This window comes from Girardinichthys multiradiatus, chromosome 12, assembly GCF_021462225.1.
Source record: "Girardinichthys multiradiatus isolate DD_20200921_A chromosome 12, DD_fGirMul_XY1, whole genome shotgun sequence".
In the NCBI taxonomy this organism is placed as follows: Eukaryota; Metazoa; Chordata; class Actinopteri; order Cyprinodontiformes; family Goodeidae; genus Girardinichthys; species Girardinichthys multiradiatus.
The window spans coordinates 43,758,296-43,772,875 of record NC_061805.1 but is presented as its reverse complement, the minus strand read 5'-3'; positions in this window follow the sequence as shown (position 1 = coordinate 43,772,875).

Here is a 14,580-nt window from a genome sequence, read left to right as displayed (position 1 = left end):
AGTGTGGCAGAAAACGCTGCACAACAAGAAGAGGTGACCGGACCCTGAGGAAGATTGTGGAGAAGGGCCGATTCCAGACCTTGGGGGACCTGCGGAAGCAGTGGACTGAGTCTGGAGTAGAAACATCCAGAGCCACCGTGCACAGGTGTGTGCAGGAAATGGGCTACAGGTGCCGCATTCCCCAGGTCAAGCCACTTTTGAAGCAGAAACAGCGGCAGAAGCGCCTGACCTGGGCTACAGAGAAGCAGCACTGGACTGTTGCTCAGTGGTCCAAAGTACTTTTTTCGGATGAAAGCAAATTCTGCATGTCATTCAGAAATCAAGGTGCCAGAGTCTGGAGGAAGACTGGGGAGAAGGAAATGCCAAAATGCCAGAAGTCCAGTGTCAAGTACCCACAGTCAGTGATGGTCTGGGGTGCCGTGTCAGCTGCTGGTGTTGGTCCACTGTGTTTTATCAAGGGCAGGGTCAATGCAGCTAGCTATCAGGAGATTTTGGAGCACTTCATGCTTCCATCTGCTGAAAAGCTTTATGGAGATGAAGATTTCATTTTTCAGCACGACCTGGCACCTGCTCACAGTGTCAAAACCACTGGTAAATGGTTTACTGACCATGGTATCACTGTGCTCAATTGGCCTGCCAACTCTCCTGACCTGAACCCCATAGAGAATCTGTGGGATATTGTGAAGAGAACGTTGAGAGACTCAAGACCCAACACTCTGGATGAGCTAAAGGCCGCTATCGAAGCATCCTGGGCCTCCATAAGACCTCAGCAGTGCCACAGGCTGATTGCCTCCATGCCACGCCGCACTGAAGCAGTCATTTCTGCAAAAGGATTCCTGACCAAGTATTGAGTGCATAACTGTACATGATTATTTGAAGGTTGACGTTTTTTGTATTAAAAACACTTTTCTTTTATTGGTCGGATGAAATATGCTAATTTTGTGAGATAGGAATTTTGGGTTTTCATGAGCTGTATGCCAAAATCATCCGTATTAAGACAATAAAAGACCTGAAATATTTCAGTTAGTGTGCAATGAATCTAAAATATATGAATGTTATATTTTCATCATGACATTATGGAAAATAATGAACTTTATCACAATATGCTAATATTTTGAGAAGGACCTGTACACATGCAAACTGAACACATAAATGATTTAATTCTCAACAAAGACAATGCACATAACAAACCTGTGTACACCATATAAATGTGCCAGATTTATTAATGCATAATAATATTCTTCTGTAGTCCCCAACCTTGATAAGCTAGTCAATACAGTACCTTGCAAAGTATACCATACATAACCCATTTACTTTTTCACTCTTTATAGTGTGGCCACAAAGTGCGACATAATTATGCAATTTTCAAATGCTTTGCTTCAAAGCGACTTACAAAAAAAAGGCTTATTAAGCACTTTAATCCGATATCCAAGTACTGTTAAGACCTTAAAACCCCACAATAAAATGTAAGGATGTTCAAGGTTTTCATTCACCTGTAAAAACCCTGAATAACCCAGCTATGATTACAGAGGAAAAAATAATGAACTTTATCACAATATGCTAATATTTTGAGAAGGACCTGTAAGTAACAATCCTTTGTTTCTCAAAAATCAACATTCTGAAATTAAAACAAAAGCTAGACATTATTATTAAACCAGTAAAACGAACAAATGCAGCACAAAAAAAAATTACATTTAAGATGATTACGAACACCAAAAATTATTGCAAGCACAGAGCTTTGTTCTTTAGACTTTAACTAGATAAAAGTGACAAGATACAAAAATACATGCAAGGTAGGTGAAATAAACATGACCAAAGATGATTTCCATCAGGAAATCAGCGATTGTGGGTTAGTAAGGACTCGGTTTCACAGGCTGCATGTATTTAGCCAACTGAGAGTTCTGGTGAAGAAAAATGAAAACTTACAATTCATATTTTAAATTTTAAAATGCCCAAAAATTATTTGAAAAAGTTTGTAAAAAAACAACAACAACACAAAAACCTTAGAGATAGCTTTGAAACCCTTTCCTGACTGATAGGCTTAGTTTTAGTTCACGATTTAAAAGCTGCTCATTCTTTTTACTAAAGTTGTCTTTGCCTGGTAAGGGTTTGGTCATCTAAAACATTAGAATTCAACAAAAAAAGCAAAAAACACAATAAATCTGTATGGGGGCAAGTACTTTTTTATGGCACTGTATATCTATATCAGTTCAAGCTGGAAAAAACCTAGATGAAAAGGGGTTCTTGACATATTTGTGGGTTAGTAACAGACCCAAGTGCAGAGACTGACTGCGGCAAGAGCAGAGTTTAAAAATAAAAAACCAGGAGACTTACTGGGAAACCTGCAGGAAGAGCAGGATATGGAGCATGGCAGAGTAACAGGAGGAACTAGCAATGAACAATGACAACCAGTGAGCTAATATACAGAGAAAAGGGTGGCAAATAATATTGGATGCAGGGGGATTTGGAACAGCTATGGTAGAGAGCAACACAGAGAGACTGAGGAAAATTGAACACTGATCTAAGAGGAAAAACTAAAATACACAGAGCAGAACATAAAAATTATGTGTTTCTTGTGTTCTGGCCGAAGAATAAAACCTCTACTAATGAACGAATATGGCAACACCTTTCTGACAATAACGAACAATAACAAATAAACTGGAAATGACAAGAGTGGTCAAACATCCATAAACAACATGTAAATGATCAAAACACAAGCACAAATGAAAACCAAAACTTAAAACACTCAAGGATTATAGCAGGCCTAGACAAATCATGTTTTTCTACCCCCTAAATCACAGCAGATGAAGCCATAAATCTTGATTTGATTTTTGTTCCTCAAGGCAGAATATTCTTCTGTTCTATTAAGCATAGCATATTTTGTACTGGTAAAATATTAACATGTACAGGGGTTGGGCAATAAAACTGAAACACCTGTTATTTTAGTGTGGGAGGTTTCATGGCTAAATTGGACCAGCCTGATAGCCAGTCTTCATTGATTGCACATTGCACCAGTAAGAGCAGAGTGTGAAGGTTAAATTAACAGGGTAAGAGCACAGTTTTGCTCAAAATATTGAAATGCACACAACATTATGGGTGACATACCAGAGTTCAAAAGAGGACAAATTGTTGGTGCACGTCTTGCTGGCGCATCTGTGACCAAGACAGCAAGTCTTTGTGATGTATCAAGAGCCACGGTATCCAGGGTAATGTCAGCATACCACCAAGAAGGACGAATCACATCCAACAGGATTAACTGTGGACGCAAGAGGAAGCTGTCTGAAAGGGATGTTCGGGTGCTAATCCGGATTGTATCCAAAAAGCATAAAACCACGGCTGCCCAAATCATGGCAGAATTAAATGTGCACCTCAACTCCTGTTTCCACCAGAACTGTCCGTCGGGAGCTCCACAGGGTCAATATACACTGCCGGGCTGCTATAGCCAAACCTTTGGTCACTCATGCCAATGCCAAACGTCGGTTTCAATGGTGCAAGGAGCACAAATCTTGGGCTGTGGACAATGTGAAACATGTATTGTTCTCTGATGAGTCCACCTTTACTGTTTTCCCCACATCCGGGAGAGTTACGGTGTGGAGAAGCCTCAAAGAAGAGTACCACCCAGACTGTTGCATGCCCAGAGTGAAGCATGGGGGTGGATCGGTGATGGTTTGGGCTGCCATATCATGGCATTCCCTTGGCCCAATACTTGTGCTAGATGGGCCAAGGACTACCGAACCATTCTTGAGGACCATGTGCATCCAATGGTTCAAACATTGTATCTTGAAGGCGGTGCCGTGTATCAGGATGACAATGCACCAATTCACACAGCAAGACGGGTGAAAGATTGGTTTGATGAACATGAAAGTGAAGTTGAACATCTCCCATGGCCTGCACAGTCACCTGATCTAAATATTATTCAGCCACTTTGGGGTGTTTTGGAGGAGCGAGTCAGGAAACGTTTTCCTCCACCAGTATCACGTAGTGACCTAGCCACTATCCTGCAAAAAGAATGGCTTAAAATCCCTCTGACCACTGTGCAGGACTTGTATATGTCATTCCCAAGATGAATTGATGGTGTATTGGCCGCAAAAGGAGGCCCTACACCATACTAATAAATTATTGCGGTCTAAAACCAGGTGTTTCAGTTTCATTGTCCAACCCCTGTACTATACAGTTAATGCACATTTAAACCTCTGGCAGAAGAGAATTTCCCCCTCACCAACATAATCAGATGCAAATTGAAAAAATCCTGCTGTCAATATCAGTGCCAGCTTCAATTTTCCCCTGCTTACCAGTGAAATCTTGCATTCTCTGCTGGCTGTAAAGGTGGAGACAACACAAGTCCCTCAAGAATGAGATTTGAATTTCATGGCCCAATATTTCTTTGCATTTGTAACTGGGCAATATGTATTCTGTATCTCTAAAAGGCACTTTTGCTTATTCTGGTTTGAATGGTATGAGCAGCTGGGTTGTAGAAATTGCCTCAAGTAATGGTTCAACCACATAACCCTGTCATTTATCAATTTATGTGAATATTACAGACAGTACCTGAGAGAATAAGCAAGAAAGACTGAGTAATGTCCCAGAACATGTTTTCATTTAGTTGTTGATGGAAACAAACTGTAGAGATTTGCTAAGAGGCTGCAGAGATTGGTCAGTTTTTAACCTTATTGTTATTCATACAGTACAGACCAAAGGTTTGGACACACCTTCTCATTCAAAGAGTTTTCTTTATTTTCATGACTATGAATATTGTAGCTTCACACTGAAGGCATCAAAACTATGAATTAACCCCTTTTTGAATTATATACTGAAAAAAAAGTGTGAAACAATTGAAAATATCTCTTATATTCTTGTTTCTTCAATGTAACGACCTTTTGCTTTGATTACTGCTCCGCACACTCTTGGCATTCTGTTGATGAGATTCAAGAGGTAGTCACCTGAAATGGTTTTTCAGTCTTGAAGGAGTTCCCAGAGATGCTTAGCACTTGTTGGCCCTTTTGCCTTCACTCTGTGGTCCAGCTCACCACAAACCATCTCGATTGGGTTCAGGTCCGGTGACTGTGGAGGCCAGGCCATCTGGCACAGCACCCCATCACTCTCCTTCTTGGTCAAATAGCCCTTACACAACCTGGAGGTGTATTTGGGGTCATTGTCCTGTTGAAAAATAAATGATGGTCCAACTAAACGCAAACCGGATGGAATAGCATGCCGCTGCAAGATGCTGTGGTAGCCATGCTGGTTCAGTATGCCTTCAATTTTGAATAAATCCCCAACAGTGTCACCAGCAAAGCACCCCAGACCATCACACCTCCTTCTCCATGCTTCACAATTAGGAACCAGGCATGTAGAGTCCATCCGTTCACCCCTTCTGCGCCGCACAAGGACACGGTGATTGGAACCAAAGATCTCAAACTTGGACCATCAGACCAAAGCACAGATTTCCACTGGTCTAATGTCCATTCCTTGTTTTCTTTAGCCCAAACAAGTCTCTTCTGCTTGTTGTCTGTCCTCAGCAGTGGTTTCCTAGCAGCTATTTTACCATGAAGGCCTGATTCACACAGTCTCCTCTTAACAGTTGTTCTAGAGATGTGTCTGCTGCTAGAACTCTGTGCAGCATTGACTTGTTCTCTAATCTGAGCTGCTGTTAACCTGTGATTTTCTGAGGCTGGTGACTCGGATGAACTTATCGTCCGCAGCAGAGGTGACTCTTGGCCTTCCTTTCCTGGGGCAGTCCTCATGTGAGCCAGTGTCTTTGTAGCGCTTGATGGTTTTTGCGACTGCACTTGTGGACACTTTCAAAGTTTTCCCAATTGTTCGGACTGACTGACCTTCATTTCTTAAAGTAATGATGGCCACTCGTTTTTCTTTACTTAGCTGCTTTTTTCTTGCCATAATACAAATTCTAACAGTCTATTCAGTAGTACTATCAGCTGTGTACTGCATCCACCTCCTGCACAACACAACTGATGGTCCCAACCCCATTTATAAGGCTTGAAATCCCACTTATTAAACCTGACAGGACAAACCTATGAAGAGAAACCATTTCAGGTGACTACCTCTTGAAGCTCATCAACAGAATGCCAAGAGTGTGTGGAGCAGTAATCAAAGCAAAAGGTGGCTACTTTGAAGAACCTAGAATATAAGACATATTTTCAGTTGTTTCACACTTTTTTGTTCAGTATATAATTCCACATGTGTTAATTCATAGTTTTGGTGCCTTCAGTGTGAAGCGACAATATTCATAGTCATGAAAATAAAGACAACTCTTTGAATGAGAAGGTGTGTCCAAACTTTTGGTCTGTACTGTATATATTTTTCCATTATGAAGCTGGTTGATCACAACAGAAATAAAGACAGTTATAACTGATATCAACCATTCCCAATAAATGAAAATCAAGTTATCAAGTAAATTACTCCCAACTTTCCTTCCTATAAAATGAAAATTGCAAAGTGAGCCTAACTTGAAGCAGAAAAACAAATTCAAAGGAAAACACACAAGTGAAGAAATTTCAGGAATTTCCTAAACTTTTTTCAGGTTAGTAAAATATACTATAATTGGTGTCACATTTGAAGCTAATGTGACTGAATGCTGGAATTGAGGGAAAAGGTTGCTTCAAGAATGTTTTTCAATAAGGGTGTGCACAGGCAAAAGCAGACAAGATGCTGCTTGTGGCCCCCAATCCATCAAAAGCCTCCCATAAATTCTTGAATTTTAACACAGACCAAAGATCTGTTTATTGAGAAATGTTTATTGAGAATGAGAACACTATTAAATTTGATTTGATGGTTTCAGTGCATATAAACTAAAATATTTTAAATTGTCTACAGTTCTTTTTCAATTTTAAAGGAATTGGCAAGTTTACTTTTTACAAGTTTAATGAATAATCTCCATTGTTCGATAACAATGTATGATAACGTAGTTACAGTTTGATGCTACAAGCTTAATCTTTTCTTTGGAGTTAAGCTATGTATGTTTACAAATACATCTTAGCAAATAATAACCATTAATAATATTGCGCTTGTTACTTTAAAGAATCCTTCCAGTAGTCCCCAGGGTACTTCTTTAATCTTTTATATATTCTTAGTAATCAATGAAGTTGAATGATGAATGTAAATTTGACTTTATGTTTATGAATGAATGAGTCAGCCCGAATGCACATTTAAGCTTCAACATATTTCAACATAACTATAAAAACATTGCTTTATTTCTGCATTTCTGCATCCTTCAGTGGTTGCAGTGTGCATTTGCCATCACATTTTATGAATGGATCCAAGTGACAGTAGGGTTAAGACTTGTTATGTAGCCATCTGGGATTGAGAGGACATGAGCATTTCCAGCCATCTTGGCAGCGGCGGCCAGCGACCATGAAGGATTACTGAAACAAGTCATGAGGATGTCCCTGTCATGTCTTGGATATTGCTTCTCAACGGTGCTTAGCACAGCCTCGACGGTCACATTTTTTTATTACCTCTGAGCTGTAACCAGGCATAATTAACCTGATGAGAGGCTCAGTAAAGCTCAGCTGATTGTGAGCTGTGCTTGTATATTGGGAAAGAGATGGAAAGTAATAACAGCACTTTTACAAAAAACTGTAAAAGCTTACAAAGAATTAAAAATGAATATTTATTAATAAGTTTGAAGAATGTGAGTCCATTAAAGATTCATAATTTCTCAAAGGAACCAATATGATTTGGGTAGAGGTGACAGTAATGCTAAAGATAACTGCAGTGTCTCTGGTTTCTATTTTTTTTCTCTTCCATCTTAAGATGGGTAATTATCCTCGCCTGCTGCACAAAGACACAATACTGGATACAGAGAAACCTGAATGGGTGCACAGGAAGTCCTCTCTGGAGTGCGTGATGATAGGGGAATACAGAAAACATCACTTTCTGATTGAAAACCACAAAAAGTGTCACGGTTCTGTCACGGTTTACTTGGAATTGGACCCCAGAATGCAGACGAGCAGGCAGCGTGATGGTAAGTGAAAAAAAAAAAGGTTTAATAACAAAAACTCACACTCAGCAGGAGGCAGGAACAAAACAAACGGGCAGGCAAGACAGGCATGGCATGATAAAAAAAAAAAACAAGACTTGGTTAGAGAGCTAGACATGAGCATGAGAGTGAAAGATGTTTCCGCGAAGACTAACAGAACAGGTGTGAATATATGGAGTGAAAACCAGGTGGAGTAAGGAGACAGATTAACTTGAAGCAGGTGAATTGAATAAACTTAATTAACAGAACAAAACGTGACTGGAGCAAAACAGAGACTCTTGAACACAAACTAGAAAAACACGAAGCAAAAGCATAACCAGATCCGAAAACCAAACTTGACAAAACATGAACAAGACGACAAAACAAAAGCATGACCAGGAAAATAAACAGAAACATGATTCAAAACTTGAACAGTGAAAAACATAAGGAAAAACCCCGAAACCAATAACCAAACAACCCTACATCATGACAAAAAGACTGTTATGTTTCTTCACACCATCCCTTATTTATGCCCACTTAATGTTGGTTTTGAATGAGAAGTTGACCAAAATTTACTTCTGGTCTATTGAATATTTCAAATGAGTCAAATATTAGGTGAACAAGTTTTATTTTTGCCAGTTCCACCAGACTTGCCTCTTCTCTTTCTGTTTTCTAACTAACTCTACTATAATACATCTAGCCACTCCAGATAAGGTCCTCTCAATTTTTACCTCAGCAGAGGGGATTCCACACTTTAACCAGACCACTCATTGTCATATCTTTACCAATTTTCCTCAGAATAATTTTTTTTCCTTATTTCCATCCCTACTCTTTAAATCCCTGTGGATAATGGAAGCAAAGGTTTTTCTAAGCTTCCTCCATTTCCAGGCCTAAGAAGTTAATACATGTATGTCCCCTGTAAAGCTCAGACCCAAGAGTATGTTACTTTTGACTTTGTCAATACACAATTTGTGTTGAAGACCTTACACTATTCTGAATGACTTTAGTGCTTCTCAAAATTTACTTTCCTTCCGTAAAACTGCATTCAAACCAGGCGCTGTGTAGCAACTATCATGTACATATATGACCTCAATGTTACAGACCAATCAGTCTGTTTTTTTAAAATCAACTTTAAATTATGAATACTTTATAGATTTCAGATTAATTAAAACAGGGTCAGTAAATATTAATGGCAGACATTAAGCATATCAACAGTATCAACAAGACAGTATTTGTGAAAATCCCCCCGAAAAATCCCTCAGCAGGTTAATTAAAAAAAGTATGTTTGGAGTTGAAACCATATATTTACGTATAATGTATGAAAAGACACAACCTTTTCTCTATCGACAGGAAATCCAATCTAACTTTTCCTGTTTTAGCTCAGTTACGACTAATATTTGGAACTGTGCATAACTTCATTCACATTGACTATAACATCAGTTCCATATGAATAACAAAACCTGCAGAGCATGATGCGGCCACCACCCTCTTTCACTGTTAGTATGATTTTCTTTTGGCTATTTTGTGACAATGGAACTGTGGCACTAACACTTAACTTGTGTTTCATCACATCATAACACATTGGTTAGTCAGAATGAATAAAATAATTCTGTCCTGCAAACCTACTTCTTATGTATGGAAAACATTGCAGATCGATGTCACATGCAGAACAAAATAAGTGCTTGTTAAAACTTTCTGCTGCTGCTTTACTGTTTCTGCTAACATTTCAGCAACCTCTGTTAACAGTTTCTGCCTCATCCTTTATCAGTTGTGGAAAACTGCCTAATTTTTGATGTTGTGCAGTTAGGGTTCTTACATTATTTAATACTTAATTAAATACTTATTTGGTCTGTCAAGTATTGTCCTGGGAATACTAGCCCAATATGGCGGAGGTATTAGAACAATAGATGAAAGAGTGATTTTAGCATTGGCAATCTTAAAATAGCAAACTCTACTATAATAGAGTGTGGAATAAAATTACAAGTTCTCCTTAAAATGTCAGAATTGATTAACAGAAACAATTAACCTCCAAGATAAACATGATTCAATAAAAACTCTACACTTTGCTAGAACAATTCAACTAAACTATCAGGCAAAAATGAAGGAATACAGAAAACTAAACTATGTACAAATAAGGGAAAAAGGATATTTTTATGTTTAAGAACCAAGGTTTATCTTGAGGAATTTGAAAATGAAGTAAATTTTGTTTTAAAACTAATTAAGCATAGCAATTGGTATATTTTCAAACATCAGTCTCAATGCAACATCAGATGGATTCTTAATGTTGTTTAATTTGCCATCCTTATTTTAGTAAAATAATATTTTAGAAACCACTAATGTTTTTGGATAATTGATTCCTAATATTGTTTAACTCTAACATTTAGGTAAATATTATCTGCTGAATCAGAAATCAATAATCTTTTGAACAATTGTAATTATTGCATTGTATTGATAGACCACTGTAAATCATAGATAGAAAAGGTACCTTCTTTCTTCTTTTTTAAACGTGTCCTGTCCGGCAGAGTAGCGCTCAGAATTGTTGTCTGAGTGCCAAGAAAAAGCCTGACAGATTTACTTTCACAAGTGGAGCATTAAAGGTAACACTTTAAAGCTCTGCTTGATATTTATAAAAAGAAACTTTATTAAGAACTGCTTTGGAATTTTTTTCAGTTGTTACGGACACGGAGACAGAAATGAAAAGGAAAAAATAAGAAGCACGGAAGAGAGAAAGGGTGGGCAAAAAGGAAAAGGGGAGAAAAAGAGAATAGAATGGAGGAAAGAAAGAAGGATGAAGAGAATACAAGATAACACCCTGCTTGCTTCTACACCTGCAGAAATGTTCATATTACCAACTTTTTACCGAATGCAAGATGTATTTAGTGGTAAATGCGGCTCAATATAGAACATTTGTGCATTTGTGAATCTAAACACCTGTGGTTCTGAGTGTGAGCAAGCTTGTGTATACGAGGTGTCTCCATAAAACTATGCAATAGTGAGTGTGAGGAGCCACAGACCTGCCCCCCTGGACCCGGGACAGATACGGAGGAGATCCGAGCCACAGACATCCAAAGGTCCCCCAGAGCACAGGAACCCCAGGAGAACCACCACCTGGACTACAGCAAACCCCCAGAGAAGAGCAGGGGAGAGTCCCAGGGGAACCACCTAGCAGCCGCAGTGCAGAAGCCCCAGGGAGCTGCAGCGACGAGCCCACAGGCCCCACCGGCAGCCGTCTATGGGGGAGCAGATCCAGCCATGGACCCAGAGACCCGAGACCTTGGGACATATCACTCCCCAAGCAGAGGCCTGACAGAGCCCATGGGTTCAGGCCCCGGCAAGCAGCCTCCGGGAGTGAGCCAGCACACACCAAAGCACCCACCTCTGGATACCGAGAACCACAAGTACACCGGAGGGCAGAGACACCAACCACCGGCAGGTAGGGTGGCAGAGAGGGAATAGGTCCCACATTTGATGGGGGGCCTAAACTGATCCAGGAGAGGGAGCAGCCGAAGACCCAACCTGACACAAAAAACAGGCACACACAGTCACAATCACAGATTCCCATCCTCATGCGTACACATAAAAACACTCACACCCACCCACCCAACGTAAAGACAAACAACAATGGACACCGCACACTCACTCACACTCCCCATACATACTCTATACTCCCAGGTCCAGGTGCCAATACCCCATAAGGACAACCAGTCCCCGGACCCAGGAGGGGGTCCCTTTCCCTCCGGGGTGGAGACAGGCACACCGCCGCAGCACCTGAACCTGGTCCGGGCTAGCCTGGACCCTAGTCCTCAGCGACCCCCATCCTCATCCGGAGTGGGGGCCATGTACAAAAAAGGGGTCTACATGGTACAAACCAGCCAGCCAACCAGAGCCGCCACAGAATAAAATAGTCTCAAACCCCCAATGAATCCAAACCCCATGAGCCCTCCACCCCCAATGAACCTCGACCTGAATTTCCCCACAGGGCCACCCCCCAACCAAGACACAGATATCAAATACATGCCCCTGAACCCAAACGCCACGAATCCCCTCCCCACAGCACATGGGCACAACCCCACAGGTGACCTTCATCCCCGAAAAACCGACAAAGCAACACCCACACAGCGCAAGCTCCACACACAGCCCTGCTCCAAGCACCCCCGCCATGTCCTGTCCCCACCACACAGCGCACCGGGACAGCAAGGCAAGGGCCTTGCGCAACGCCACCCCAGCCCCCGCCCACAGGCGCGACAGGGCAGACACCGTCGGGCACCGAGCTCACAACGGAGCCCCCGACCCCACACCAAGGTGGGACAAACTCACCTGGCAAGAGGTCCCAGGCTAGCGGCAAGCACTCAGGGCCTGCATCCCCCACCACGACCTTGCAACCACACAGACACACCACATCACTGCCACTGCAACAATAGCCCAGGTGGAAACATTATCCAGCTCAGCTCTACCATCGCCGCTCAGCCAATCCAGATGCCGGTGACCCCATATCCAAGAAGAGGACACAACCCCCCCACCCCACAGGCAGCCGCCCACCCCACCCTGTAGCCCGTCGCCTCGATCCCCCAAACAGCCAGCAGAGCACCACACCGCCAAGCCCGCCCAAACATTCGGCCATCGCCAGCAGCCCCAGCCCATCTGTTCGTGAGAGGGAAACATGCACCAGCCGGGTAACCAGGCCGGGTAGGCCAACCGCTCCAGGCCAAGCACATCCTACCAGCAGCCCCAGTGCAGGCACAAGACATGCTCCACCCCTCCAGAAGGCCCGCTCCCTCTCCCGGCCTCTGACCCCAGACGGCAAACAGCAAACGGGAGTGTGAAAAGACTCCAAGCCTGCCTTCGCCAGCTCAAATGTGGTATTGATGCGTGTTGTTGTATTGTGCATTTAAAAAGATGTCTACATGCAACTTAACCCTTTCAGGTGAGCGCAGGCACCACCAGAGGTTAGGGTAATAAAATACCCTCCCTCTTGATGCCATTGACCGCGCTCACACCCAAGGTCTTACATGTGAATGACATGAAAATGTTATAAATTAGTGTCTAAGTTGTACAATAAAAGAAAAGAAAAGGTACCTTCTACATTTGAAAGTAAGGGTTGTGGTCTATCAATTGTTTTGTTGCAATCAGTGGATTTCTGTGAAGGGTTTAATTGTTTGGACTCTCTAAATGACTAAGATTACTTTTTGTTTTGTTTTTGTTTTAAGGAGGAGGGAATGCTGCAAGTCACTGACTGGATGCAATCTGCTGGGTTTCCTTAGACAGAAAAACCTTTTATCCAATTTGAATAAAAAGCTAACTCCGACTGCACTGTTCAATGGTTAGAATTAATTGGAATGTATGTACCTGACTGTTGTGAAGTGCCTTGAGACAACATGTGTTGTGAATTGGCACTATATTAATAAAACTGAATTGAATTGAATTAACATATGTCAGCTTGGTTTTGTAATGTAGAACCATAATATGTCAATTTGTTTCAGTTGGTTTGCTTTTTGTGCTCCCCTCTCACGTGCCCCCGTTTTCCTCTTTAGTTTACCTGTATTAGGGTTCATACTTATTGTATCTGTCTTTTCAGCTTTACCTCCTTGCTTTGTTTTTGCTATGTCAGCTGTGAAAGTTTGCTAAATCAGCATCTCTTGTTTATTAAAATCTATTAGTTCCTTCATCTTTCCATCTCCTACCAGTGGGCACAGTTTTGGTTGTTCATGGACTGGAAGAACTACTGAATTGACAGTACCACCATATTTCCCTAAACTATTTAAGGATTTCTAGTCCAACCTCAGACTTCAGTATTGTTTTTCTATTTCTAGCTGGCTATGATCAAAGCTGACATATTTTTTTTTTTCAAAATGATTTTAGATCAACAATGTTGTTCTGAATACATGAAAAAGCTCAACCCAAATGATTTGCGAATCCTGTTTGACCTTATCTCATTACAAGATTGGCAGCTGTTGCCCAGCTTTATCCTTCTACCTGGCCTGCTAGCAAATTTCTGATGAAATTTCTTTGAGCAGCTGCCAGTTTTATTCTCCCTTCTACAGTCTTTATCATTTAATCAGACTCTTTCCTCTTGCCGTGGGCCTGATTGTTAAATCACTAATGTCTTCTGTCTTCTCAAAACATTTCAAACTGCTATAGGTATAACCTGTCACTGGTCTATTTCTAAATTAATCTCAAATTTGTGAGAAAGCTGCAGCTCAACACTTGCGCTAAAGAAGCTGGAAAGAATCATTTTTGGAAAAAAAAATCTATCCAGCTTCAAACAAAATCATAGGAATTTAATTTAATTGCTGAAGGGATCAGAGGTATCCATACGTGTACAAACAAGGGTGCAGGAAGCTGCAGAGCTTGCATAATTGCACTAGAAGGATTAATGGTTTAACATTTGATTCACAGCAAGTTGAACAGGCAAACATTTTATTTTTTGGTATAATTTGCAGAAAATCTGATTAGTACACATTCAGTTAATGTCACTGACATATGGCAAAGAAGATGAACAATTCCAATAATTCTGCAACTTCTGGAAACAAATACTGACAAGGGAAATGTGTCGATGTTTCTTGGATATCTATTCTTAAGAGAAGACTGTCAATCCAGAACTCATC